The following is a 27,361-nucleotide window of genomic DNA, read 5'->3' on the forward strand; positions in this document are numbered from 1 at the left end:
AAGTAGCACAGTTTGGGGAGGAGGTCAGCAGTCCTCGGTGGTGAAAGAGCAAGTTAAGGACTATTTAGAATAGCTGGATGTGTACAAGTCCATGGAGCCAGATACAATGCATCCAAGGGTGCTGAGGGAGTTGAGTGATGTGATTGCAGAGCCACTGGCCACTACCTTTGAAAAATTGTGGCGATCAGGGAAAGTCCCAGATGGTTGGAAAAGGGCAAATACAGTGCCCATATTTAAGGGAAGAAGAATCCAGCGAACTACAAACCAGTCAGCCTCACCTCAGCCCTAGGAATAATCATGAAGCAGGTCCTCAAAGAATCCATTTCTAAGAACTTGGATGAAAAGAAAGTTATTAGGAACAGTAAGTATGAATTCACCAAGGGGCAGTTAGGCCTCACCAACCTAACTTCCTTCTATGATAAGCTAACTGGCTCTATGGATGCAGGAAAAGCTGTGGACATAATATACCTTGACTTCAGAAAACTTTTGATACCATCTCCCACTGCATTCTTGCAAGCAAGCTGAGGAAGTACAGGTTGGTTGGATAAATGGACTGTAAGGTGGATAAAAAACTGGCTGTATTGTCAGGCTCCACAGGTAGTAATTGATGGCTCAATGTCTAGCTGGCAGCTGCTATGAAGTGGTGTGCTCCAGGTGCTGCTCCTGGGCCTGGTTGGGTTCAATATCTTCATTAGCAATTTGGAAGATGGGATGGATGGGATTGCACCCTCAGCAAATCTGCAGATGACACCAACCTGGGGGGTATAGTAGATATGCTGGAGGGTAAGGCTAGGATTCAGAGTGACCTAGATGAGTTGGAGGATTGGTCCAAAAAAAAATCTCATGAAGCTCAGTAAGGACAAATGCAAAGTTCTACACTTAAGACAGAACAATCCCATGCATTGCTACAGGTTTGGCACCAACTAGCTAAGCAGCAGCTCTGCAGAAAAGAACCTGGGGGTTACAGTGGATAATAAGCTGGATATGAGTCAGCAATGTGCCATTGCTTCCAAGAAGGCTGACAGAATGCTAGGCTGCATTAGTAGGGGCGCTGCCAGCAGAATCAAAGGGAGTAATTATTCTGCTCTGTTCTGCATTGTTGAGGCCACATCTGGAGTACTGTGTCCAGTTTTGGGCACTCCACTATAGAAAGGATGTGGGCAAGTTGGAGAGAGTCCAAGAGAAAGCAATGGAAATGGTTCAGGAATTGGGGCACATGACTTCTGAAGAGAGGCTGAGGAGACTGGGTTTCTTTAGTTTGGACGAGAAGAATGAGATGGTATTTGATAACGGCCTTTAAATACCTGAAGGGTAGTACAAAAGAGGATGGAGCTAGATTGTTCTCAGTGGTGACAGATGACAGAACAAGGAGCAGTGGTCTCAAGGTGCAACAAAGGAGGTTTAGGCTGAATATTAGGAAAAACTCTCACTAGGAGGGTGGTGAAGCACTGGAGTAAATTACCTAGAGAAATGATGGACTCTCCATCTGGAGGTTTTTAAGGCCTAGCATGACAAAGCCCTGGCTGGAATTATCTTGCTGGGGATGATCCTGCGGCGGGTTGGACTAGACGACTTCCTGAGGTCCCTTCCAAGCCTAATTTTCTATGATTCTAAGTAAAATGATAAAAAGCACACATGCATTTTAAAAGAAATACTTTCTGCAAACCAAACCCCTTTAAGATGTCCCCAGTTTGACATTCAGAAGTTGAAGCAACAAAATTTACTAACGACTTTTGAAAATCTTAGCTTTACCCTAATAGTGGTTTTCAACCTGTGTTCCATGGACCCCGGGAGGTCCACAGACCATGTTTAAGGCTGGGATCAGCAACATTTTTGAGTGGAGTGCCAAAAACACCTGCAACCTCAACTTGTAAGATGCTGGCCTGCCCAGGAGGTGGGAAGGGGGGGCAGAGGGGGCATCAGATGGTGGGAGAGCCATGAGAGGCCCAATCCTAGTTGTGGCGGTGCAGCCCTAGCCTCCTCCACACTGCCCACTCTCAGGCATGTGTGCACCCACTACCAGGAATGAGCCAGGCTGGAGCTCCAGAGACTCCAGTGCAGTTGTTTACAGCTTTTCTGCCACCAGCTCTGCGCAGTCTGGGCTCTGTGGCAGGCAAGAAGGCTGCAAGTGACTGCACCAAGGTCCACAAGAGTCCCAACCTGGCTCATTGCTGGTGGTGGGTACACAGTGGGGAAGAGGCTGGGGCTGAGCTGCCACAACAAGGATAAAACATACAAATATACTGAGAAAGAGCATCTCCAGTTTTTAGTCATTTTTAGTCAGCCTTATTATTCCATCAAGATTTGTAATTTAACCTTTCTTCTAACCCATGATATATTCTACATTGCATGCCACTTTGCATTCAAGTTCTCAAATTAGTGATTAAACTGCTAAAATCTATTTATAGTAGCAAGTACTAGCTCAGTATAGTAAGTTAAACTTCACCAAAATATATGTCTCTGGAAACATTTATAGTAGCTGCTAACACATTGATTTTTATATTTCACATCATTTGACTTAAATAATTTGCAGTCACAAGATTTTTACAGATATAAAAAGTTGCATCTTTATTGGTATGCATGTCTAATTAAAATTGAACAGAGATAGTTAGTCTATAATTGTATTTATTGCCGCTTTAATTTTATAGGCCATGTAAAGACAAACTGTAAAAGCCTCTCAATGATAATCTGTCTAGTCTAGAATATATAATATATGTTATTGTTTTAAAAGGCACAACTTTAACTGTAGTCCCTCAGCTCATCTTGTAGGTGTTTAAAAGCCTATTTCTGGAGCTCTGCTTTCTTAAGTGGTATTGTAAGAGTGTAAATTGGGGCATAAGTCGTTTAAGCTATATTATCAATATCAGACTTAAAGTAGCCCTTACCAAACTGAATACAACCCCACAGCAAAGCACTTGGCTTGTCTGGCTTCTTTAATATCATCTCCTTATCTCTTTTCCAATCCAGATGGGCTCTGTCCACTGCCAATTTAAATCATATGAAGCTTACAGGCTCATTCTACAACATAAATCAAAATGTATAAGGGCTTTTTAATTGCAATGCATTTCTGAGTCAATGGAAATATAAATTCCATTTTCATGGTGTTGGACCTGTTTATGTAAACAATTATACCAGGTACATTGCCGTAGTACAGGAACACCTTACAAGATCTATAGGTAAGTATATTAACAGGATCTCTACCTTTTTCCTTCCTTGATTTTATTTTACTTATTACTGTGGAAAAATTAAGTTGAAGAAATACACTTTACATTTTTGATCACAGGATTCATTTTTATCTATTGTGGAAGCGAGCTCCACAGTCAAGACCCTGTTTCCTAGAGTCATGATTCTTTTGCTTGTGCCTGATAACACCAGTGCTCTAAAGAAATGCACCTGCCCTGCAAGGCTACGGTCATACAAAAACAGAGGAGGATCTCTCATGTTGAGCAGGTGAATGAGTGGATGTCTTTTAAAGACTAGCATGGATAACTTGGAAGATTAGACCCTGGACTTCAATCCTGACTCTTGAGAGACAAAGTAGTCAGCAGAACACTGAGGCTGTATGATTAAGTTGCTGAAGAGACAGACATTGGCATCCTGAAACAGTTGGAATGCTTTCCAGTATAACTTTTTTCTTAGGAATTAAAAGTTGTCCCAAGGCTACAGTAAAATTGTCCACACTGATACAAACAGGCTTTTTTGCAAGAAAGTATTCAACCAATAACATGAAGCACTTGAGTTCAGCACTCTTACCGGCCACATCAACCCCCAAAAGGGGGGGGGGAGGGAATTATCAAGTAGCCTGAAATTTATGTTGAGTAATAGGGAATTGCCAGTCAAGAATGACAGGGGGTAGGGACAGAGCATTGCCGCCCACCACCCTGTGCTGCTGCTGCTGATTGGTGTTATTCAGGTTATTTTTTTTTAACTGAGACTTTGGGAAATGTACTGAACCAATTTTTCTGTGACTTGGAAGGAGTCAGTTAGATGGGGTTCATGTCCTTGTGAAAATTACAGTTCTGGGCAAGAAGACCTGTCACCTCTTTCCCTCAATGTCTGGGAATGCTACTTGCCATGATCTGTTTCTTTTACTTGGTTGACTAGTTATAACATCTGCAAAGGTATATTCTGCAACAGGCTTTGGGGCCTTCTCCCCTTCTATTAAGCCCTGAGCACTGGTGACTGTGTGGTAGAGTTTCTATGTATCACTTAGGAGTTCTATAGTTCAAGGCTTAGCTAGGGCAAGTAAAGTGACCAGGAGACATTCCTGAGGGACAAGCTACAACTAGACCTGGACAGGTTACAGGGGTAGGTGGGTGAGACTAGGATGGGTTTCAATACTGATAAATGCAAGGTACTACACCTGGGGAGGAAGAATGAGCAGCATACCTGGTGAGCTCCTTTCTTGTCAGCACAGAGGCAGAAAAGGATCTTGGAGTCATTTTTGATTCCAAGATGAACATGGGCTGCCAATGTGAGGACGCGGTCAGTAAGGCTAACTACACCCTGTCATGCACCCACAGATGCATCACGAGCAGGTCCAAGGAGGTGATCCTCCCCCTCTATGTGACACTGGTCAGGCCGTGGTTGGAGTACTGCGTCCAGTTCTGGGTGCCATACTTCAGGAGGGATGTGGACAACATTGAGAGGGTCCAAAGGAGGGCCACTCACCTGGCAGAGGGTAGATTTAAGCTAGATATGAGGAGGCACTACTTCACTGTCAGGGCGGTTAGGATCTGGAACCAACTTTCAAGAGAAGTGGTGCTGGCTCCTACCCTGGGGGGTCTTTAAGAGGAGGCTAGATATACACCTTGCTGGGGTCATTTGACCCCAGTACTCTTTCCTGCCATGGCAGGGGGTTGGACTCGATAATCTGCTCAGGTCCCTTCTGACCCTAGAAACTATGAAACTATGACATGGGGCAGCAGGGCAGGCCCTATGAGGAGCGGCAAAGGGACCTGAACCTGTTCAGCCTCTACAAAAGAAGGCTGAGAGGGGATCTGGTGGCCGTCTATAAACTTACCAAGGGGGACCAGTGGGGAACAGGAGAGACCCTGTTCCCCCGAGCACTACCAGAAGTAACTAGGAATAACAGCCATAAGTTGACTGAGAGTAGGTTCAGGCTAGACATCAGGAAGCACTACTTCACAGTCAGGGCAGCTAGGATCTGGAACCAACTCTCAAGGGAAATGGTGCTTGCTCCTACCCTGGGGTTCTTCAGAAGGAGGCTGGATAATCACCTAGCTGGGGTCATTTGACCCCAGTACTCTTTCCTACCATGGCAGGGGGGTCTCACTTGATGATCTGCTCTGGTCCCTTCTGACCCTACCAACTGTGACAGTGGCCAGTGCTGACAACAAGAGGTGTTGGTGGTAGACTCCTCCTTTTCCTTTGTGTCTCTAGAGTGACACCCCAGAGCACCTTTACTTCTCATATTCATGTCTTTTTTTAATATGTAATTGTAACGCAGAACCCCTTCCCCCATTACTCGGAGCAAGTGCAGCTTGCAAGGAAAGAGCATCAGCTGCCAAGTGGGCTGCAGAGCTCAGTCTGAAAATTGTAGGCAACAGGATACTTGGCTGCTACATAGAGGATGAGCAGCACCTGGGCCCTATTAACAAGCCATGTCAGCCTGGGAAGGGGAGGAGCAAGGGCCACATAAGTCTAAGCCTGGAGCACAAGGCTCAGACCTTCATGGTGGAGGGAGTGCTGCAAGTATGTTGTATATGTGGAGATGAGGTCTATGTTTTGCCTTAGTTGTTGCCTGGGGTTAGTGTTAAGCTGGAAGGCTGGATTGCATTTGTGGGGGAGGAGACCACAAAGGTTTCTGAGACCTTCTGAGGTGCAGGAAAAGTAAGCTGTGCTAAGGTTGAGAGGGCCAAGGCCCAGTCATGCAGGGAGGCCTAAAGGGGCTGGTGCTTCAGAAGGCAGCTGGTCTAGGACAGGCAGCAGGAAGGCCCAGAGGGGGCTGTGCCTGCAGCTAAGGGGCTGATGTCTAGGCAAGGGTAGGGCTAATTAAATGGTTAATGCTTGAATGGGTGACCCAAGATGGAACAGATCACAGAGGGAGTGTGCCCAGAGAGCCCCTCACAAAAAGAAATAAGGCCCTGGCAGAGCCATGCCAGGGTTGTGGTCCTAGGGGGCAAAAGCCTAGGGAGTGGGGCTGAAGCCTAATGGGTCCAGGTGAGTGAGAGAGATTAGGCCAGGGGAGCCCAGACAAAAGAGAGAGAGCCCTACTACAGTTGGGTGAGCTGACTGGCAACTTAATGTTGGGCAGGGCAAGGCACTAAAAACTGACCTCCGAGCATCTAAAGAGAGCCTCCCCAAATGTATTTAATTTTTTACATTGGGGTGGACAAGGGAAGAGGAGGCCTGACTTTTGGGGGGAGGGAATGGGAAATGGGAGTCAGCAAATAGGTATAAGGTAGTCCCTGGGGACATTGCAGCTATCCTGTGAAGTAAAATCCGTTGCAATAATTTTTGGGCCTTTAACAAATGCTCATTATTTCAATAGGATTCTACCTGGCTAGGCACAATGTCTACTAACAACTGATGTTTTGCCTTTGATTCTCGTTAATGTTAAACACATTCCACAGAACGGGTATTCATTCTTGGCCCAGCCTAACATGCACAGCCTTGATTAGTAGCCTTCTTGGTTAGCTTTTCAAGGCTACTGTTTGACTTAAATGCAAGCTTATGGAGTGTTGCTTGTATACATGCTTAGTAGGCATCTGTCTCCAGGCAATATAATTGTTAAGTGAGACCTTGGCTTACTGAACGTAATCCTTGCTTGAAAGATAGAGAAGCTGGGGTGACCTCTCCAGGGTTCAGAGGCCTGGGCAGTGTATATGGAGACACTTGAGTTCCCTCACACCAGTGTTCTTGCTGGATTTAATCCAAAGGAAATATAGGTGCAAGTACACTTGGAACCACTTGGCTGCAGGATCTGCTAGGGCAAAGGAGAGCATCCATCTGTCAAGCCCCCACTCCTAGACTGGATGCTGGTTACCAACTTAAGCACATACTATTTGGACCTTAGGCTCTTGCTAGTCCATAGTGTGAACTTGTCAGTGAGGTCTCCAAGTCATCACTGACCATGTTTACCACCTAGAGGGGTGCAGGGAGCAGGTCTAGGGAATTAACAGTTAGCCCCTAGCACCGGATGCCAACCCTACCCTATAGCTGGCAGTTAGCCCCTCTTCTCCCGCCCCCACAACCCAGTTATATTTGTCTTGGTTTTTGCTTAAACCTGACCTGTGTCAAACAGCCTTAGGTCCCTACCATATTAGAGCTTCTGGTTTCTTTTTAACTGGGGGGGGGGAACATACATTATTGCATAATACTATGTATCATACCACTTGCATGCCCTCTTTCTAAAACCCTGGATCTGTCTATGTGCACCAGTGATTTGAGGGTCTGATACTTTTATCCCCACTATAATGCATGGCTGTCCCAGAGCTGGGGCTGATGTTCAGCTAATTGCCAGACTTAGCCCTGGGATAGTCCCTGGGAACCTTTAACCCTTTTGCCTGGCAGCTCCAGAAGAGCTTCCAGGCATGGGGGATGAGGCTCCCAGGAAGGGGAGCTGAAGGCTTTCCTCACTGGGGACTTTAAACCGTGGGATAGCAGCCCTCAGCCCAGTTGGAGACCTGAGCTGGCTTTGGGCGCAGCTGTAAGTGAGTTGGGGACAGAAGGCTGGCAGTCTTGTTGGCACTATCTCTTGGAGATTTGGGGCTGTCCAGGGCTGATTGCAACAATCGGCTGACTGTTGGGCATCTGCCTCAGATAGCACTGGTGCATGAACATGCCACACGTTCAGCTCAAGATGCCATACAAACTAGCCATAAAAATTCTACTTTATACGTAGTTTTATACATAGTTTTTATTTTATGGCTGTTTGCCATTCTAGGGTACCTTTTTAAATTGGATGCACGTGTAGCACCCTTGCCACTTATGGTGCTGTTTACATTTACACCACAAGTAATGTGTTGTGTGCCAGGACCTCGGTGTATATACCAGGAGGTTACTTGAGTTACTGGAGGGAGGGGATTAACTTACTAATATGTGGGTTTTGACTAGTAGACGATGAATTTATTCCTACTTTTATTATAAAGAACTAGGAACAGCCCAGAAACCAGTATGCGATGCAGCATATTTTATATCTTTCTCTCACTCTGCTCAATGTCCCCTCTCCTCTTGGAAATGCAATATCCCAGGCAGTGAACATGCTAAACGCTCACTAGAATAATAGGGCTAGAAGGATTTTCAAGACGTCACCCAGTACAATAGCCTGCTTGAGGTAGGATCAGCCTTGTCTAAGACCATCCCAGCCTAGTATGTAACTATACGATCTATCCACAAATACTTCAGTAAAGAAAGACTATCCTTCCTGTAATAAAATTTACTGTCACAGTCACTCATGTTACTTCTCACAGTTGTATTGGGCATTACTGTCAAGCACAGTGCACTTGTTCTGTCTGCTGTAGTAACCTTTTCAGTATACACTGAAGAAATCTTACTGTGCCTGAGCCATTATTGAGGAGTCCATCATCCAAAGGTGAAAATGTAGTATTTCTTTAAAAACGTCATACCTCCTTTGGCCTGCTCAAAGAAATCGCCGTTGAATGACTTGGGCAGGCATGGAAAGTGTCTTGAAAACTGATTTGAAAAACTCAGTCTAGAAAAAACTATCACAATTGTTCTCATTTCATCAAGTCCATTTTTTTTTCTTTGCAGTTCATACTAAACTTATCTAAGGCCAGACTTGGGAGCCAGATGTGCCCCAAATGCCAAATGGACAGTTTGGTCTTGCATGTGTTCAGGAACTGGGCTGTGTTTAATTTTTGGAATGATAGCATGCACTTAGCTTTATGTAATTACTGGGCTCCCTGTTAACTTTGTCACTGCTTAGAGTAGGATTGGAAGATGCCTTAACATGGTACAGGGATTCTTTATTAATGAGAATCTTCTTCTGGAGCTACAAAAGCCATATTTCTCAAATGGATCAAAAAGAGGAAGGCTCTTCCTGATGGATATGATTCTCCATAATAAAAACAAAATTTGCCAACTTGCCATAGAAGATCTGGAACATAAATCATATTATGAACAGTCTGGCCTCATTCTTAAGATTTTAAGGCCAGGAATAATGTCCACTTATTTAGTTGGATATGGTACCAGGTAACATGTCTCCCCACCCCCCTAACCCCATACCTGGTGGTAGTAGAATAGAAGGGGCTATTTTTAGACTAAAAAGGCTGTCTACACCTTGGCACAGTTCCTGATCTGACTGTTAACAGTGATCTATACAGAGAACTGTCATATGAAATAATATTCGAGTAGAGATGGAAAATGAGAGATGTGATGCGCAACATCTAAAATTTGTTGACAAATATGTAGCCCCTTCCCAACTTTCAGATGGGTAACAGTCCAACAGTCCACAACTGCCCCAGCTAACAGGAAGTTCACAATTAACTTCAGGGTTAGTAACTTCATCCCTTCCCACAATCAAAACAATTGCCTAACATTAACCATAATCTCTAGTGTTCTTTGGGTACATTCTAGGAATCAAAATCTTAAAAATAAATGGATGAGGGGGAGGAAGCACTTAACCTTTGTTATGATAATGGCCACGATTATTCCTCCATTACTACTCCTATTTATACAGATAAGACTATTAGTATATGCATGTCTTCATAATAATTGCCATAATTTAAAAAACAAAACAAACTTAAGAATAACTTCCATTATCCTGAAGAAGTTGTCAACAAACCTGACTTCTGTTGAACATGAAAACAAAGAAACTTCTGGTTCTATTGCATCATGGCTTTAAAACATGCTCATGGCTGGATTTTTATATCACATTTGACTTGGACCAGCAGACCATATGCTATTTGCTTACAAGGACACTAAATGGATCAAATCCGATATTGTCAGCATCTTGGATTAGGACCTTTTTTGAGTTCTTGAAGCTCAAATTAATAAGAACATGGTAGCAAACACTATGTTGGACTTTCCATTATAGCATGAGCTCCTCAGTCCAGGAAGGGATTTTATTTGTAAAGTTCAATCATATGTTTTTATTAAATACAAACTATAATAATGAAAAACCCTTACAAAATGTCAGCACTTTAGCACCAGTCTTTTCAGGCTTTTGAAGAAAAAATAAAACTGGAGTGTATGGAGGCAAATATTCAGTTTAGTTGCATGTGAATGTACAGTCGGTATTCTATGGATTAAATACTATTGCACAGAAGAGTAGAAAAAGTTATTTTAAGGACTTTCTATTTAAACTAAATAAAATATTTATGCAGGGAACTTTCTGTGGAGTACAGAGGTAAGCATTCATTGAGTACTGCTGCCTGTTTCCCTGAGCTTAGTAATACAGTACGTAAAGCTGTATGACTCAGACCAAGAGCTCTATTCATCAACATATTTAGTTACATGGGCGTATCTTCACATTTACATTGGCTTGCCACAGCCAAATGTCTGTGTAATCCTCCCAGTAGTCATCAACAACCATGAATACTTTATCTTATGCACAGGTATCTGGGTAGAGTTTACACGAGTCTCGTGTAAAGTAAAGAATGAGGTTCTCTGTGCTGAACTCCACAGAAGGTAACTACATGCTACAAATTGTCTCCATTGGTACATAGCAACTAGGAATTAAAGCCAAGACTATGAAACTGATCACAGGCCTGTTCCTTCGAGCATTGCGATTCCCTTCAGACAAAGTCTGTGTATTCAAGCCTAATGCTTAGATCTCCTCCCCATCCAAGCTATTCTTCTGCAAAGATTATATCCACCATCTTAAGCTAAATATTGCTACTGCAGGAAGTTGTGTATTGTAGCACTACCGACTGCTAATGTACCACAGGACATTGAAGTACAGATGAGTTTGCTAGAGGATCCTGTAGTTCATCACAGACTGCAAAAGAATAAAACCATAAATAACAAGCAGAATATTGCTGGTCTATTCATGGTATTTTGCAAAAAAACAGGCTCTGTTTGATTCTTGCCTGAATGAAATTTGGGACTTAATCTTACAAAGTTGAAATATTATCACCTCTTTAGTGTTACTTGTGGCTGTGGGAGTGGCTGTGAGTAGTCAAGAGTAATGTCTGCATAAACTAGACTGGGTTCCCCTGCTTCAGGTTACATTATTATCATTATCTTAGCTTTGTTATTGTAGCACCCATAAGCCACAGCCATATCAGGATGGCCTTCTGTGATAGGCATTGGACAAAAAGCATAGAGATTTTTTTTTTAACAGGAGCATTTACCTTTTGCCTTACCTTAGGGCTAGTCCTACTAGCTGGGTATGGCCCATTAGCCTGATTACAGGCCCATTAGCCTGACTTCTATCCTGGGGAAGATCTTAGAAAAGTTTATTAAGGAGGCCATCCTTGAGGGACTGGCCCAGGCTGACATCCTAAGGGATAGCCAGCACGGGTTTGTTGTGGGTAGGTCTTGTTTGACCAATCTCATTTCCTTCTATGACCAGGTGACCTATCACCTGGACAAGGGAGAAGAGATTGATGTCATATATCTTGACTTCAAAAAAGCTTTTGATCTGGTATCCCATGATCACCTCTTGGCCAAACTGGCCAGTTGTGGCCTTGGCTCCACCACGATCCGCTGGCTGGGAAATTGGCTTCGTGGTGGGACCCAGAGGGTTGTGATTGATGGCAGTCACTCATCGTGGTGCCCTGTGACCAGTGGGGTCCCTCAAGGCTCTGTCCTGGGACCCATACTGTTCAACATCTTCATTAACGATGTGGACATTGGAGTCAGGAGTGGACTGGCCAAGTTCGCCGATGACACCAAACTTTGGGGCAAAGCATCCACACCAGAAGATAGGCGGGTGATCCAGGCTGACCTGAACAAGCTCAGCAAATGGGCAGCCGAGAACCTGATGGTGTTTAACACCGAAAAATGCAAGGTTCTCCACCTTGGGAGGAAAAACCTGCAGCACCCTTATAGGCTCGGCAGTGCTATGTTGGTTAGCACTACAGAAGAAACAGACTTGGGGGTCATCATTGACCACAAGATGAACATGAGCCTGCAATGCCATGCTGCGGCTAGTAAAGCGACCAAAATGCTGGCGTGCATCCATAGATGCTTCTCGAGCAAATCCCGGGACGTCATTCTCCCCTTGTACTCGGCCTTGGTGAGGCCGCAGCTGGAGTACTGCGTCCAGTTTTGGGCTCCACAATTCAAAAAGGATGTGGAGAAGTTTGAGAGAGTCCAGAGGAGAGCCACGCTCATGATCAGAGGTCAGGAAAACAGATCTTACGACAACAGGCTGAGAGCCGTGGGACTTTTTAGCCTGGAAAAGCGCAGGCTCAGGGGTGATCTGATGGCCACCTATAAGTTTATCAGGGGTGACCACCAGGATCTGGGGGAACGTTTGTTCACCAGAGCGCCCCAAGGGATGACGAGGTCGAACGGTCACAAACTCCTGCAAGACCGTTTCAGGCTAGACATAAGGAAGAATTTCTTTACTGTCCGAGCCCCCAAGGTCTGGAACAGTCTGCCAGGGGAGGTGGTTCAAGCGCCTACATTGAACACCTTCAAGAGTAAATTGGATGCTTATCTTGCTGGGATCCTATGACCCCAGCTGACTTTCTGCCCTTTGGGCAGGAGGCTGGACTCGATGATCTCCCGAGGTCCCTTCCAGCCCTAATGTCTATGAAATCTATGAAATGATAAACGGAAGTATAGGGATCAAAAAGGACAACAGTATTTCTAAATTCTAGTGAATCTAGGGAAATAAGTAAAGAGTTTTGTTAATTAAGTCAAATAAGCCGCTCACTAAGCAGTCATTTCTTGGTCAAGAACCAATTCTGTCAGGTGTTCATTGTTCTCAGCTCACTGAACTTACAACCAGGTGTAATTCTATCTTAAGTGACATGTGGTTACAATGATGATTGAACCTCTGTGAAAACACAGGAAGCCATTTGCACATGAATGACATGCATATGGTAGTCGCATACAAATATAACTAGTTCTTAGGCAGCCATGGCTTTTAGACTATCTGTTCTGCTGTAGTGATTCAAGTTGAAGTCTGCCAGTTTACAGTTAGATCCAGTAGGTTGCTGAACATGTCTGTATTGTAGTAATTGCGCTCACCTCTCACTGAGTTAGAGTTATAGAAAATTAGGGTTGGAAGGGAGCTCAGGAGGCCATCCTTTTAACCACCCTTCAGGTACTTAAAGACTACTATTAAATCTCCCCTCATTCTTCTCTTTTCCAGGCTAAATAAGCCCAGTTCCCTCAGTTTCTCCTCATAAGTCATGTCACTTAGCCCTATAACTATTTTCATTGTCCTCCACTGGGATCTCTCCAATTTGTCCACCTCCCTTCTGAAGTAGGGGGCCCAAAACTGAACACAGTACTCCAGATGTGGCCTCACAAATACTGAAGAGGGAAATGATAATCACTTCCCTGAATCTGCTAGCAGCACTCCTACTAATGCAGCCCAATATTATATAAGCCTGCAAAGATGTGCTCTCAGAGCTTAGTTTTGTGTAATGTACCAGTTATGTTGGGGGTTTTTAAATTTCTGACAACTGATTCTTGTGAAGTATTTAAACCAAGAAAGAAAAACATGTCTTCCTGTGTCTTAAAATAAACAAATCACACAGGCAGCAAAGCCACTATTGTTTTGGTAACTCACTTTTACAAGTATAAACCTTGTCCAGTACCCTTTGAAGTATTTTATATTTAAAAAAAGGCATATAAAAAAAAAAAAAGAAAACTGGAAGAGCACATATGCAAAGCATGCATGATCCATTGTCACAGCCTCCAAACTTGATTAATGCAGTTCATTTTATAGAGCAATGAAACTCAGCGCCTCAAGCTTTGAATAGTATAAAAATGCAGCAGCCTATCTCCTTAGCAATAAAGGTCACAGCAAACATATCATCATCATCATCCTTATCACAGTTCTGTACTGGCTTCTTATCAATATGGAGTCCAGCTGAAGGTCTCTGTCTTAATATTAACAGCTATCCATGGGGTTAATTCTAGCTATTTGAGAAACCACCTCTCCTACCCTGACTGTGGTCTATCATTTAATGTTGCTTGGAGTCACTACATTATTGATCAATAGAAGAAGGCTTGGGAACGTGAGAGAGAGACCTCCTGCAGGACCTGGCCTTATGACTAAGAGGCTCTCTTCCAGAGAGCCCATGGCTTGCAGTACAAAGGCTCCCAACCTGCAGCTTTTTTAGCAGTGGCAGACTCCTGCATTCATATGGAAGCCTGCAGAAGTAAAAGAAGCTTTGCAAGAGAACAGGGCTCACATGCACAGGAGAGTCTATTTAAATACAAAACTTATTTACTTGGCCTAGCTATTCCTTGGTATACACATGCAAAAATGTAACACACCGTCTTATATCAACAAACAATTTTGTGGATGCTTGGTTTATTCTTGCTTGCCATGGATTACAGGCAAAGTAGAAATTTATCATGTATGCTCACATTTCACAATGTGAGAGTTCCCTACTTATCACAAGAACTGAGCAGCAGTGTTGAGATCATAGAAGAATGGAAAGTTAGGGTTGGAAGGGACCATGGGCATTATATAAGGGGTGCACATCAGGATCTGGGGGGATGACTGTTCACCAGGGCACCCCAAGGGAGGACAAAGTCAAACGGTCACGAACTCCCCTAAGACTGTTTCAGGCTGGACATAAGGAACAACTTTACTGTCTGAGCCCCCAAGGCCTGGAATAGACTGCCTCCAGAGGTGATGCAAGCACCTACTCTGCACTCCTTTAAGAGACATTTGGACGTTTATCTTGCTGGGATCCTTTGACCCCAGCTGATTTCTGTCTGAAGCAGAATTGAAAAGGATGCTGATAACACAGAGTTAAAAGAAACTAGTGCGAGCATGCAAGTGGAAAGCCCCTAAAGCCAGTACGCATGTCCAAACATGCCCCACACATGGTCAGTACGTAATTTTGAGTGAGGTATTTGAATTGGCAAAGCACGCATGCCCAGTCATGCACTAGACAGTATGTAATCTGACTAGAACTTTCCAAAAAGAGAACTGTATGATTGGCTACCTGGAAAGTATTTAAGCCAGCGCGTTTCCGCCCAAAGCGGAGACCAGCTCTCACAGAAACCCGGTTGCATGAGCCCAGAGCTACCTCACAGGCTGGTCACTTGTGATCGTCTCCCCGCCACTGCTATCTCCCGACGTACCCCACCCTCACATGCTCGACTTCATTCTGACCAACAACTCGTTCATCTCCATCTCCGTTTTCGATCGGTTCATTTTACAGCTGTCATTGTAACCAAGCTTGACCTGCGCTACACTACTGTTACCTGGTGGCGTAAGTAAAAGAAAAATAAAAAGTCTTTTTGCAACCATACGAGTATCAACTGCCTGATTCCTCGCCGCTAGCCCCCACCTGCTCGATCGTGTCGGCCCAGACCGTGACCAGTCAACTTGGTCGCCACAGGGCGTCACGGACAGGATCCAGGGGAGACGAGATGGAGTCAGAGCTGATCCGCTACGGCCCGTGGCATAGTGGGGACTGTCCAACAACTGACTTGGACGATCTATGAGTGCATATTGTTTACCACCAAGCAGCCAGTTCAGTCGCACCCACAGTGAACGGGTACATTTCCCTTCGCGGGAGTGACACTAACAGGAAGGAATGGGCCGTCCAGCTAACTCCCAGTGCCTTCAGCTGCATAATGTGGGACCCCAAGGTTGTCTACCGTCCATGGGAGGAGACCGGGTCCCTATCCCTTGCCTGCGTTAAACCCACGGGTGCAGTGTGTCCCAGCACAGCCCAAGAATTTGCCCGATGTGTCGGGCACATCAAAGAGGGAGGTGAAAACACCCCTGAGGACAAGTTTAGCTGTCCGAACCTCTCACAAGGATCTAGGGGGCATGAGCTACTAACCCAGCTCCGTGAAAACCTAGAGGCTGACGGGTGGACAGCCACCAAGTGGACTGGCCCGAAATGGGACAAGGCCAAAATGCTTAATGTTCTATTTTGCGCGTATGTTGGGCTGTTGAGAGAGAACGCAGATCTAGAGTCGCAGCTAGAAACTGCTGCCCAAGCTGTCACAGACAATGCAGCCACGCCGCCATTCCAAGATGGCGCCGACAAAAAAGGGAGCTCAAGTGAGGCGGGAAACCCCGTAGAAAAAAGCGCGCCAACACCACCCACCTGGAGCCCGCCTCCTCCTGCAGCACTGCCCACACCGTCACCACGGCCGTACAGGCAGACACGCCCAGAGGGGGCGAGACCAAAGAGGTCAGTGAAACTGAAAGCAATACAGGGACAGCCGCAGAAAAAGGCGCGTTTGCACCACCGCAGGACATTCCACCACCGCAACTGTATCCCGATCTGACAACGGCACTGCCTATTTCAGTGCGCAAGCGTGTGACAGGCCCACAGGGCCAAGGAACACAGATTACTGTTACCACGCAAACAAGCACCCGCGCTGAAATGAGCAACTTAAGAAGAGAAACAGGTATCAAACCTGAAGAAACCCCAATCGTATGGCTCGGGCGTCTAGTTGCAGAAGCGGGAAATGAAACCATAGACCAAGACGAAGCAATGCAATTAGTTCGCAACACTGCATGGAGCAAAGGAAAAGTGGTGGACTCTGTTCCCGTACTCGCAAACAACCATTGGCCCATACCACTCCCAGCCTTAGTGGTTGAGGCCCTGCAACGGAAGATACACACCTGGCACGAAGGTGCATCGGGCCACTCGGATGCAAGCTCCCTGGTGTACACGATACTTGGAACATCCTATGCCACCTGGAATCCAGCCCAACAAGCTTTGAACCTCACACCGACCCAAGCACAAGGAGCCTGGCCACACCACTTCACCACAAAACGTGCCCTGCCTGCTCGAAGCAGTGGAAGCAGCTACTGAAGTTTACGGAGGAAACCAGAACCTAACAACCAGACTGCTACTGAATCCATCCGTAAATGGCCCTGTAGCACATGTGGGCCGACTTCAAGGGGCAGTGAAGACCAAAACCCAAAAAGCAGCACTCCCTGTCACCGATGAAGGGTCGAGCACCTCATCAGTCTACCCAGCTGAATACGCTCCTACTTGCCCTAGTTGAGTTAACAAGTGACCTCAAGCCCACGGCCCACCACCACAACGCACCCCAGCAGAATGGGCGATGTTTGGGTTTCTGCTTAACAATTCCAGCCTAACTAAGGCCCAGCTTAGAGCACTTGGGGATGAAGGGCAGAGAGTCCTAGCCCAAACACTCGGATTTACCGAATCCAGCAATAAGGCAAAAAATGAATAGTCGCCATCGGCTCAGCTGGTGGTGCTTCACAACTTACTGATCTTGATCCTCGTCCGTACGCTACCATCATTGTATGAAACCCCGATCAACCACGTAATACGGTACCAATAAAATTTCTACTTGATACTGGGGCTCAAGTAAATGTCATCAAACAATCAGTTCCCCACAAGAAAACTAACAAAACTATGATGGTTCAAGGTCTCAATGCTATCATGACCACAAATAGAGTAAAATTCCTAGTTAGCAATCACGATAGGTATCTCAACGCAGTGATAGGGGGCATCAACCTCCTAGGTATACCCGGCATTCAAGTCCTCAATCTCAAACATCAGGTCTTAGAAGCACTACTGATCACTATAGCGGCAGAAGATCAACATCAGCCAACACTACAAAACATCTCAACGTGGCAATACACGCCCATCCCCACAAAAGCGCACCTTCGTGACTCCCTCAACACCCTGCTAGCGCGTCTAGTCCAACAACAGTGCATCGCCCCAATCCAAGCAAGCACACGCCTGTCACCCGGATGGGGAATCCAAAAGCCTGGAAAACCAAATGAAGTGCGCCTGGTTGTAGATTACTGTGAGGCAAACAAACGCTGTACCACCCTGGCCCAGGCATCCCTTTGCACACTACTCCAAGGCACCCAAGAAATGACAAAATACCAAGCTCGTGCGTGGCTGGGCACTACGCTCGACCTCAAAGGTATGTTCTTCTCACTCCCGATCAACGACAGAAATGGAGTCCTCAACATGTGCATAGGAGGACAAATGTTTAAATGGAACGTCTGCCCACAAGGGTATTGCAATGCACCAGCACTAGCCACCAGTGCCATAAACAACAGCCTCCAGCGGTTTTATAAGGAGAATCCAAAAAGTAAAGAAGTAAGAATTTGGAGCTACGTGGACAACATAGCCATCATGGGACGGGAAGAAACAACAGTACGGAAGGTTACCGAAGATCTAGTACAGCACCTTACCAATGACGGCTGGACAGTCAACTTGGTCGCCACAACTTCCTGCCGTCTTCTGAGGTCCCTTCCAGCCCTAATGTCTATGAAATCTAGCCGACTGTTTCTCAACCTTTTCCAGCCCAAGGCACACTTACATTAATACATTTTTCCACGACACACCTGTTAAGGCGTTTCCCATCCTCATACCTATTGAAGCTCATTGCCATGGCAAAATTCTGCAATACACCTGTTGTTTTCTGATGGCACACTGATTGGGAAACACTGATCTAGTCCAACCCCCTGCTCAAAGCAAGACTATCCCCAACTAGATCACCCCAGCCAAAGCTTTGTCTAGTCAAGTTTTGAAAACATCCAAGGATGGAGCTTTCACCACCTCTCTGGGTAACCTGTTCCAGTGTTTTACTACCCTCCTAGTGAGAAAATTCTTCCTAATATCTAACCTAAACTTCGCTTGCTGCATCTTGAGACAGTTGCTCCTTGTTCTGTCACCTGCCACCGAGAACAATCTAGCTTCGTCCTCTTTCAACCCCCCTGTTGGTAGTTGGAGGCTGCTATTAAATCCCCCCTCAGTCTTCTCTCCTCTAGACTAAATAAGCTCAGTGCCCTCAGTCTTTCCTCATAAGTCATGTGCCCCAGCCCCCTCACAATTTTTGTCGCCCTCCGCTGGACTCTCTCCAATTTATCCACATCCTTTCTGTAGTGGGTAGACCAAAACTGAACACAGTACTCCAGATGTGGCCTCACCAGTGCTGAATAGAGGGGAATAATCACTTCCCTTGACCCACTGCCAACACACCCACCGATGGAGGCCAGTATATTGTTAGCCTTGGCAACAAGCTCACTTTGGCTCATATTCAGCTTACTGCCCACTGTAACCCCCAGGTCCTTTTCTGCAGAGCTGCTGCCCAGCCAGTCAGCCCCCAGACTGCACTGGTGCATGGGATTGTTCCACCCTAAGTGCAGGACTCTGCACTTGTCCTTGTTGAACGTCATGAGATTTCTTTTGGCCCAATCCTCTAATTTGTCTAGGTCACTCTGAATCCTATCCCCACCCTCCAGCATATCTACTACCCCCCACCCCCAGCTTGGTGCCCTCTGCAGACTTGCTGAGGGTGCACTCTATGTTGTCTTCCAGCTTGTTGATGAAGAGATTGAACAAAACTGGCCCCAGGGCTGACCCCTGACATACTCCACTTGATATTGGCCGCCAACTAGACATCAAGCCTTTGATTATTACTCTCTGAGCCTGATGCTCCAGCCACTTATAGGCTCGGCCGTACTACGTTGGTTAGCACTACAGAAGAAAGAGACTTGGGGGTCATCATTGACCACAAGATGAACATGAGCCTGCAATGCAATGCTGCGGCTAGTAAAGCGACCAAAATGCTGGCGTGCATCCATAGATGCTTCTCGAGCAAATCCCAGGACGTCATTCTCCCCTTGTACTCGGCCTTGGTGAGGCCGCAGCTGGAGTACTGCGTCCAGTTTTGGGCTCCACAATTCAAAAAGGATGTGGAGAAGCTTGAGAGAGTCCAGAGGAGAGCTACGTGCATGATCAGAGGTCAGGAAAACAGATCTTACGACAACAGGCTGAGAGCCATGGGACTCTTTAGCCTGGAAAAGCGCAGGCTCAGGGGTGATCTGATGGCCACCTATAAGTTTATCAGGGGTGACCACCAGGATCTGGGGGAACGTTTGTTCACCAGAGCGCCCCAAGGGATGACGAGGTCGAACGGTCATAAACTCCTGCAAGACCGTTTCAGGCTGGACATAAGGAAGAATTTCTTTACTGTCCGAGCCCCCAAGGCCTGGAACAGCCTGCCATCGGAGGTGGTGCAAGCACCTACATTGAACACCTTCAAGAGTAAATTGGATGCTTATCTTGCTGGGATCCTATGACCCCAGCTGACTTCCTGCCCTTTGGGCAGGGGGCTGGACTCGATGATCTCCCGAGGTCCCTTCCAGCCCTAATGTCTATGAAATCTATGAACTTTTCTATCCACCTTAGAGTCCATTCATCCAGCCCATACTTTCTTAGTTTGCCTGTGAGAATGTTGTGGGAGATGGTATCAAAAGCCTAGCTAAAATCAAGGTACACCACATCCACCAGTCTCCCTACATTCACAGAGCCAGTCATCTTGTCACAGAAGGCAATCAGGTTGGTCAGGCATGACTTGCCCCTAGTGAATCCATGCTGACTGTTCCTAATCACCTTTTTCTTCTCCAAGTTCTTAGAAATGGATTCCTTGTGGATGTGCTCCATGCTTTTTCCAGGGACTGAGGTGAGGCTGGTCTGTAGTTCCCTGGATCCTTCTTCTTCCCTTTCTTAAATATGGGCAGTATGTTTGCCCTTTTCCAATCATCCATAACCTCTCCTGATTGCCATGAGAGTTCAAAGATGATGGCCCAATGGCTTCGCAATCATATCTGCCAACTCCCTCAGCACCCTTGGGTGCATCCCATTCGGCCCCATGGACTTGTATGTGATCAGCTTTCCTTAGTCCCTAACCTGTTCTTTCACCACTGAGGGCTGCTCACCTCCTCCCCAAACTGTGCTGCCAGGTGCAGTAATTTTGGAGTTGACCTTGCCTGTGAAGACTGAGGCAGAAATGGCTTTAAGTATTTCAGCCTTTTCTGCATCCTCTGTCACAAAGTTGCCTCCCTCATTCAGTAAGGCACTCACACTTTCCCTGATCTTCCTCTTGCTACTGACATACTTGCCAAAACACTTGTTACTCTTCACATTCCTTGCTAGCTGCAACTCCAGTTGTGCTTTGGCCTTCCCGACTTCATCCCTGTATGCCTGAGCAATGCTCTTATATTCTCCCCTAGTTGTTTGTCCAAGTTTCCACTTCTTATAAGCTTCCTTTTTGTGATTTAGTTTACTGAAGAGGTTTCATGCTAAGCCAAGCTGGTCTTCTGCTATACTTGCTAGTCGTCCTGCACATCAGGATGGTTTGTTCTTGCATATTTAGTAAGTCATGTGGAGATGCACCACATGATTGTTTTTTAGAGGTGAATTTTACTTTTACAGCTGTAAGTTCACTGTAGGCAACATTTTTGTCAGTCTTATGTAAATTGCCATATTTACTAAAATACAAGAGGGCAATATTTTCCCCTAGCTGGCATAGGGAACAAAGCCCTTCATCTCAGAATCGCATACAAGGAAATCTCACTAAATACATCGCCTGTTACTAAACTGCAGCCAAAAGCAGCATATGCTTAGCAATGTAAACCAATTATAAAATTGATTAAATGCAACCAATACTGAATATGACCGTACATCACATGATGCATACTGGGCAAACATGCTGATGGGAACCTACCACAAGAATAGCTTAGCATAGTCCATCTAACTAAGATATATGGCAGCAGTGCCTATTAAATGCAGCCCCCCTCACAGCTTACTCTTTTTCAAGTGAACCCCTACATTGCATACATTTTGACTTCCTTTTCACTCCCACAGCTGAGCTGTGCCTTTCTTTCCCATATCCAATATTTATGGTTTTTCACCAGTCTTAAATGCCTGTCAAACATCACCATACCGAGCCCCAAACAGTTCACCCAGAATCCCTCTGTCACCCCCTCTCTTAGGCTGGTGCGTATGATTAAAGTGACCCCATCTTCTATGTGGTAAAGTTGGACCAGGTTGCCCTGAATGTCAACTGTATATACATTTTGGAGCATCCCAGGGCTTGTGACAAGAATATGTTGTTCCAGTTGTGAATGGAGGCCTAATTAGCACATGGATCCTTTGTGGGGGTATATGGAGTATATGTAAATATATATATATACACATACCAAGCAGTGCTGAGCTATGGAGTCATCATGGCTTGAAATGCTGTTGACTCTGGTAGGAGCTAGCCCAGTTAACTATGTAGTAAATGATAAGCCTTTGGCTTTGGATTAATGTCATGCATAGTTTACACGTGATCTGAGCCTTTAAGAGGCCAAGCTAAGCAGGTGCCAAACTTCTGCTCAAAAGTGTGTTTACGGAATACCTATGCTAAAACTTGCAAAAGTTTTAAAAAAAGGAAAATGATTGAACTAAGTGTATGGGTACTACATGCAAATTGCTACAGCTGTGTTTAATTTCAAGGTTATTGTTTACAAATTTGCTTCTCACTTCCATGTGCTCAGGGAGAGCAGAACCTGAGAGTAAGGAAAGGGAGAAGGGGCTGCTGGCAAAAAAGTTGGGGCGAAGCAGAGAGCAAATGGGCTACTTGACACTCCAGATTTATTTTCCCTGATGTAGCAGTGGGAAGGGGACAAATTCAAGGCAAACCTCCAATAATTAGATTCTGTATCTGGAAAATTGTAACAAATTTACAAAATCTCCAGACAGAATCTAATTATTTGGGGATTGTCTTTATAATCAAGGTCATCTTCTAATCAAGTAAATACAGCAATGCTGCTTTCTTAATGTTAATATATTCATATTAACTATCTATATTCATAGTATATGTAAAGTAGGAAGTAATTTTTCACCACCAATAATGTGTTCTTTGTTAGCTACTGTACATTTGAGTGTAAGATGTCTTTTTGAGGATCAAGGCCAAAAATACAATTATTATATTGTCTTATCAGCGATGGGTTTTCACAGTCAATTATCGTTTATGCATATTTTATAACAAGAGATTGGACGATGTGCATGCTGTATCCTATTTGTGCATTGCATCAGAATATGACTCAAAGATGCTTTATTCAGATGCATTATATAGTGATGTTGGGTATTGCATTATAAATGCATTCTTTTTATTTTAATCGCTTATTTATATGGTTAACATAAATATACATGTTTGTAGGGTGGCTAGATGAAAGGGGTAGATTTCGAATGTGTATGTTTGCTTGTCAAGTACAAATGTGGGGAAAAAAAAACAATTCTTTTCACCTATCTCTTACCTGGCATATTGCCATAGGTGCCGACTTTTATTTTTGCTGGTGGGAGTGGGGGTCTGAGATGATGGGCACGTTTTACACATTTCAGGTGACAGCCCTCTTCCTGAGGCAGGCCAGGGCCTCTGGGCCCCCATGTACTCATCACCTCTGCAAGTTGTTATTCCTTTAGTGTGTACAAATAAAAATACAGCATAGCATTCATCAGTTGAAATGTTACCAGTGATTTGTCTAGTGTACAAACATGTATCTTGTTTATGACAGTGATCAGAGTACCAGGGGCAGATCCAGAGGGGTGTAGTGATGTAGTCACGTGCCCCTTTCAGATGGGAGGAATAGCAGCCAAGGACTTTAAGTCCTAGAATCAGGTAAGAAGTCCACTCCTCTCTTCCCCTCTGTGTTGAGCAGTGTCACCTCCTCTTTCCTCTCATTCCACTAATGCTGCTGCTGTCTGCACTGTCTCTATCTGCCCCAGGTGCAGGGAGAGCTCTGAAGCTGCTCCTGTCTTGCTTGAGCTGCATGAGGAACTGGGATCAGTCTGGGACAGCAGCAGCAACCAAGTTTCTCCTCCCTGCCCAGTTTTCCTGTGTTCTCCATACTAACTCAGGAAAAGCCTCAAGGAGAGGGAATCCATCCATCACTGCCACCACTCCTGTTGTCCCTAGTTGAGCCTGGCTTCCCAAGCAGCCTGGCAGGAGCAGCTCTGGAGCTTCTCCCAACCCTAAGGCAGCTGAGGACAGCAGCAGCAGTGGGGTGAGGGGAATGGAGATGCTGCTGAGCATTGAGGAAAAGAGAAGGGGTGCCAAGAACTGGAGCAGGGGACGGAAGGTTCTTACCTGATTTGGGGACTTTAAAACAGTCCATGGCTGCTGCATGGTGTGCCTCCTAGATCCATCTGTGGTTAGTACAAGATGCATCAAAGAACTGTGCAAAAAACTCCAGCATTGAAAACCTTCCTATAAACTAAGTTTCATCCTGCAACAGCTAACAAGTGGCTTTTGCCCTAAAATATAGGGGCTAATATCCTTTAAAATAATGATGGATTTTTGGTTGTAGCTGTGTTGGTCTAAGGACATAGGCAGGCAAGGTTCTTTGGGTAGATGTGATATCTTTTATTAGACCAACTGAGTAGTTGGGGAGAAAAAGGTTCTTTGCAAACTTTTGAGCACAATAACCCTTCTTCAAGCATTGGAAGTCTTTGCTGTCTGAGACTCAGAACAGCAGAGAATTCCTATGCTTGAAGAAGTGTGATTGTACCCAAAAGCTTGCAAAGAACTTTTTTCCACCTACTCTGTTCGTATAATAAAAGATATCACATCTATCCAAATACACCATTATTTTAAGAAAAGGTTATTTCTGCCATTTTTGGCCAGCTGACTGCATTTGGTTCCCTGCATAAGTAAAGAGCTCTATGGCTACTCTACCAACTGTAACACCTAAGGATGAAGCTAAAACCACAGTGCTGTCTTTCATCCTGCAATGCCTCCTACAGTAACCAGTGGGGATTGGATGGTATAGAATCTGCTACATCACCTTTCCATTACCCAAAAATTCCCATGCATCAGAAACTTTTCAGGTGCCCCTTTAAGACAACTTTCTGGTTGCTATATGCTACTTCAGCATAACAGAGAGTGTTAGAGCCAAGCTCAAAAAATGTAATCCTTTTTTGAATTATATTAAGTTTTTTGCTTTGGTCATAACTAATAGCTATGAATTCCACAGCTGAATCATACAACTCAGTGTTATAGTTAGTTATGCATAACAAAAGCCTAATGAGATTCGATGCAAGCACTAAGAAATATTTTTTAAATATTTCTGTGACTGGGGAGGTTTTCACTGAAGAAGCAACTGGACACTTTCCAGATCTTTCATTTTACCTTTTTCAGAGGACAGTGTGTGTTCTATTTTTCCTTTTTATAAAATACCTATTTACTATTAAAAAACTAGTATGGGGGGTGTTTTGATTATTTACAGAGTCATTATCAGTAGCTGTGTCCTTCAGTTCAAACTGGTGTTTTGCCAATTCTTCCTTACTGCCTTGAAGACCAAGGGTGAAAACCTTGCCCCTTAGAGGTCAATGGTTAGCTCCCACTGACTCCAGCAGAGCCAGATGTTTCCCAAAGCACGTTATTTACAAATAATGAAACTGGAGATACAGATAAATGCAAACAGTCAGTTGCATATAAGTTTCTGTACCTAGAGTATGGGCTTCCCTTTTGAAAAGTTCTCTGCAAGATCTGGTTACTACCAGAAAAGCTTATGGTTATATGTACCCATTCATCATGCATTCTGTGGAAGTTTTCCTATGCAGAAAGTCTGGGCTTTTAATGCCCATAATTTTCCTAAGAGAATACTTCTAATAACACCAACATCTTACTTCCTTTCAATAAAAATAAAGCACAGGAGCAGCAAAAATCCCCTATGTTCCCTTTTAACAGCAAACTCTGAAGAAACGTTTATATGCCTAGACAAAAACTTAAAGTTAAGAAACAGAACATATGTCTATCTCCAAAATGGAGCAGTGTTTTGCCATCTCTGCCTCAAGCAGACATCTGAAAGGAAATATCAAATTCCTATTTTGTTTTTTAATGAGAGTTTTTCATTACTTTCATGCTAAGTACTAACTCTGTATTTGAGAGAGCTGCTGTTCTATTTGAATTTTTTCTTTTGGCACAGATTCCACTGAACAGAGTTTCTACATCTTTGTTATCCTGGTATTCTCATGAAACATCTGGTTAATTTCACAATGAGATTATAAATCATGGCTTTTTAAAAACAAAACAAAACCTGCAGTTTGGCTTTTAGGTTATGTATTATGATTTAATCAGCTTCCCAAGGAAAACAATCCTTTGAAATTCTGACATATTTCTTTTTGTAGTGATATGGAAGAGTACTAGTAGGATCACTGGTGCAACATTATCATGGCAGTACACAACCAGAAAGTCTTTGTGTGTCTCAGATATCCAGCATGCTTCAAACATCATATGAAGTCCCCATTGAGATAAAAAAAAAAAAATTGTCAAAAAAGTGAACTTTAAAATTCTTTAAATTAAGGCATAATTTGCAGTCTCTTGTGAATAACTTGGTTCAGTGTCAGGTCACTGTGGAACACAGACTGTAACAGGAATACATAAAAGCTCTGAAGGGAGCAGAGAGACTTTATTCTGGAATGGTGCACATCGTTGCCAGAGTAACATAAACCTTGTGTGTTTTCACAAGGAAATGAGTCACTTGTTTCTGTTGGCCAGAACTCTGTTTTCTTTTAATTTCATATTTTAGTTGCCTAATATATTCTGAAAAAACCGTAGATTTTTTTTTGTCTTTGGACTAAGATCACTTGTTAATTAAACCTGAGCAGAAGAGTTAAATAGTATTTGCATGGTACCAAAGAAAACTGATAGTAAATAAGATACCATCACACATTACATGAAGGAAAGAAAAACAACTAAGACCTGGTACTTTCTTGGTAAAATGAGCTGTTTATAAAGCTACACAAAGAGAAGGCAACACTTTTCAGTGAAAGGGGTCTGTTTCTTTTCATTTGTAAAAATAATCCCTCTGTGGTTTTGTGTCCTTTCTTGTTAAAATGATTTATAAATTCTCTGACTTAAATTGTTTGTGAACAGAGTTGTAAATTTGAGGATATAGGACCCAGTCCAATGTCTTTTGCTGTCAAAGGCAAATTCCGTTAACTTCAAAGGGTGTTGGATCAGGCCCACACAGAAAAGAGGTGCATTAAAGCAATTAGTATTTTCCCTCTTTAAATTGGAATCTCAACCCACTATGTTCCCCCATCATTGTCCAGGTGTTCCTGCTGAATGTCCTCCTGGGAATTATTTGGGGATTGATAGGAGAAGGCTGCACATGACTTTGTTTAATGTAAGGAAGCTGGTGTACAAGAGCAGCAACCACACAGTCTTGATAAGGTAGAGGTCTGGCCCTGTGGCAAGGGAGAACCTTGTATGACAGGAGACCTCCAGGAGAGTAGAGAGGACTCCCCCAGCAGAAATGATTTCTTCACCTTCTGCTTTCTTTCCATCTTGTACAGTTCTAAGCAATAAAGACTGTGGCAAGGATAGAGAGTAGCTGGCAGAGCAGGTAGTCAGAGTGTAGTATACTTGAGCAATTTCCAGCTCAAATCCCTTAAGTAATAGAGCTCACTGATGCAACTTAGGCTACAGGAGCTGTAAACAGAATCTT

General features: G+C 44.4%; 1 pseudogene; it reads left to right on the forward strand.

Moving 5' to 3' along the window:
* Positions 1-17,038: 17,038 nt before the first annotated feature.
* LOC149867549 (uncharacterized) lies at positions 17,039-26,853 on the forward strand (annotated as a pseudogene).
* Positions 26,854-27,361: the final 508 nt, after the last annotated feature.

The sequence above is a fragment of the Crocodylus siamensis genome, chromosome 4, assembly GCF_052110815.1.
Source record: "Crocodylus siamensis isolate JL-2025a chromosome 4, ASM5211081v1, whole genome shotgun sequence".
Lineage (NCBI taxonomy): Eukaryota > Metazoa > Chordata > Crocodylia > Crocodylidae > Crocodylus > Crocodylus siamensis.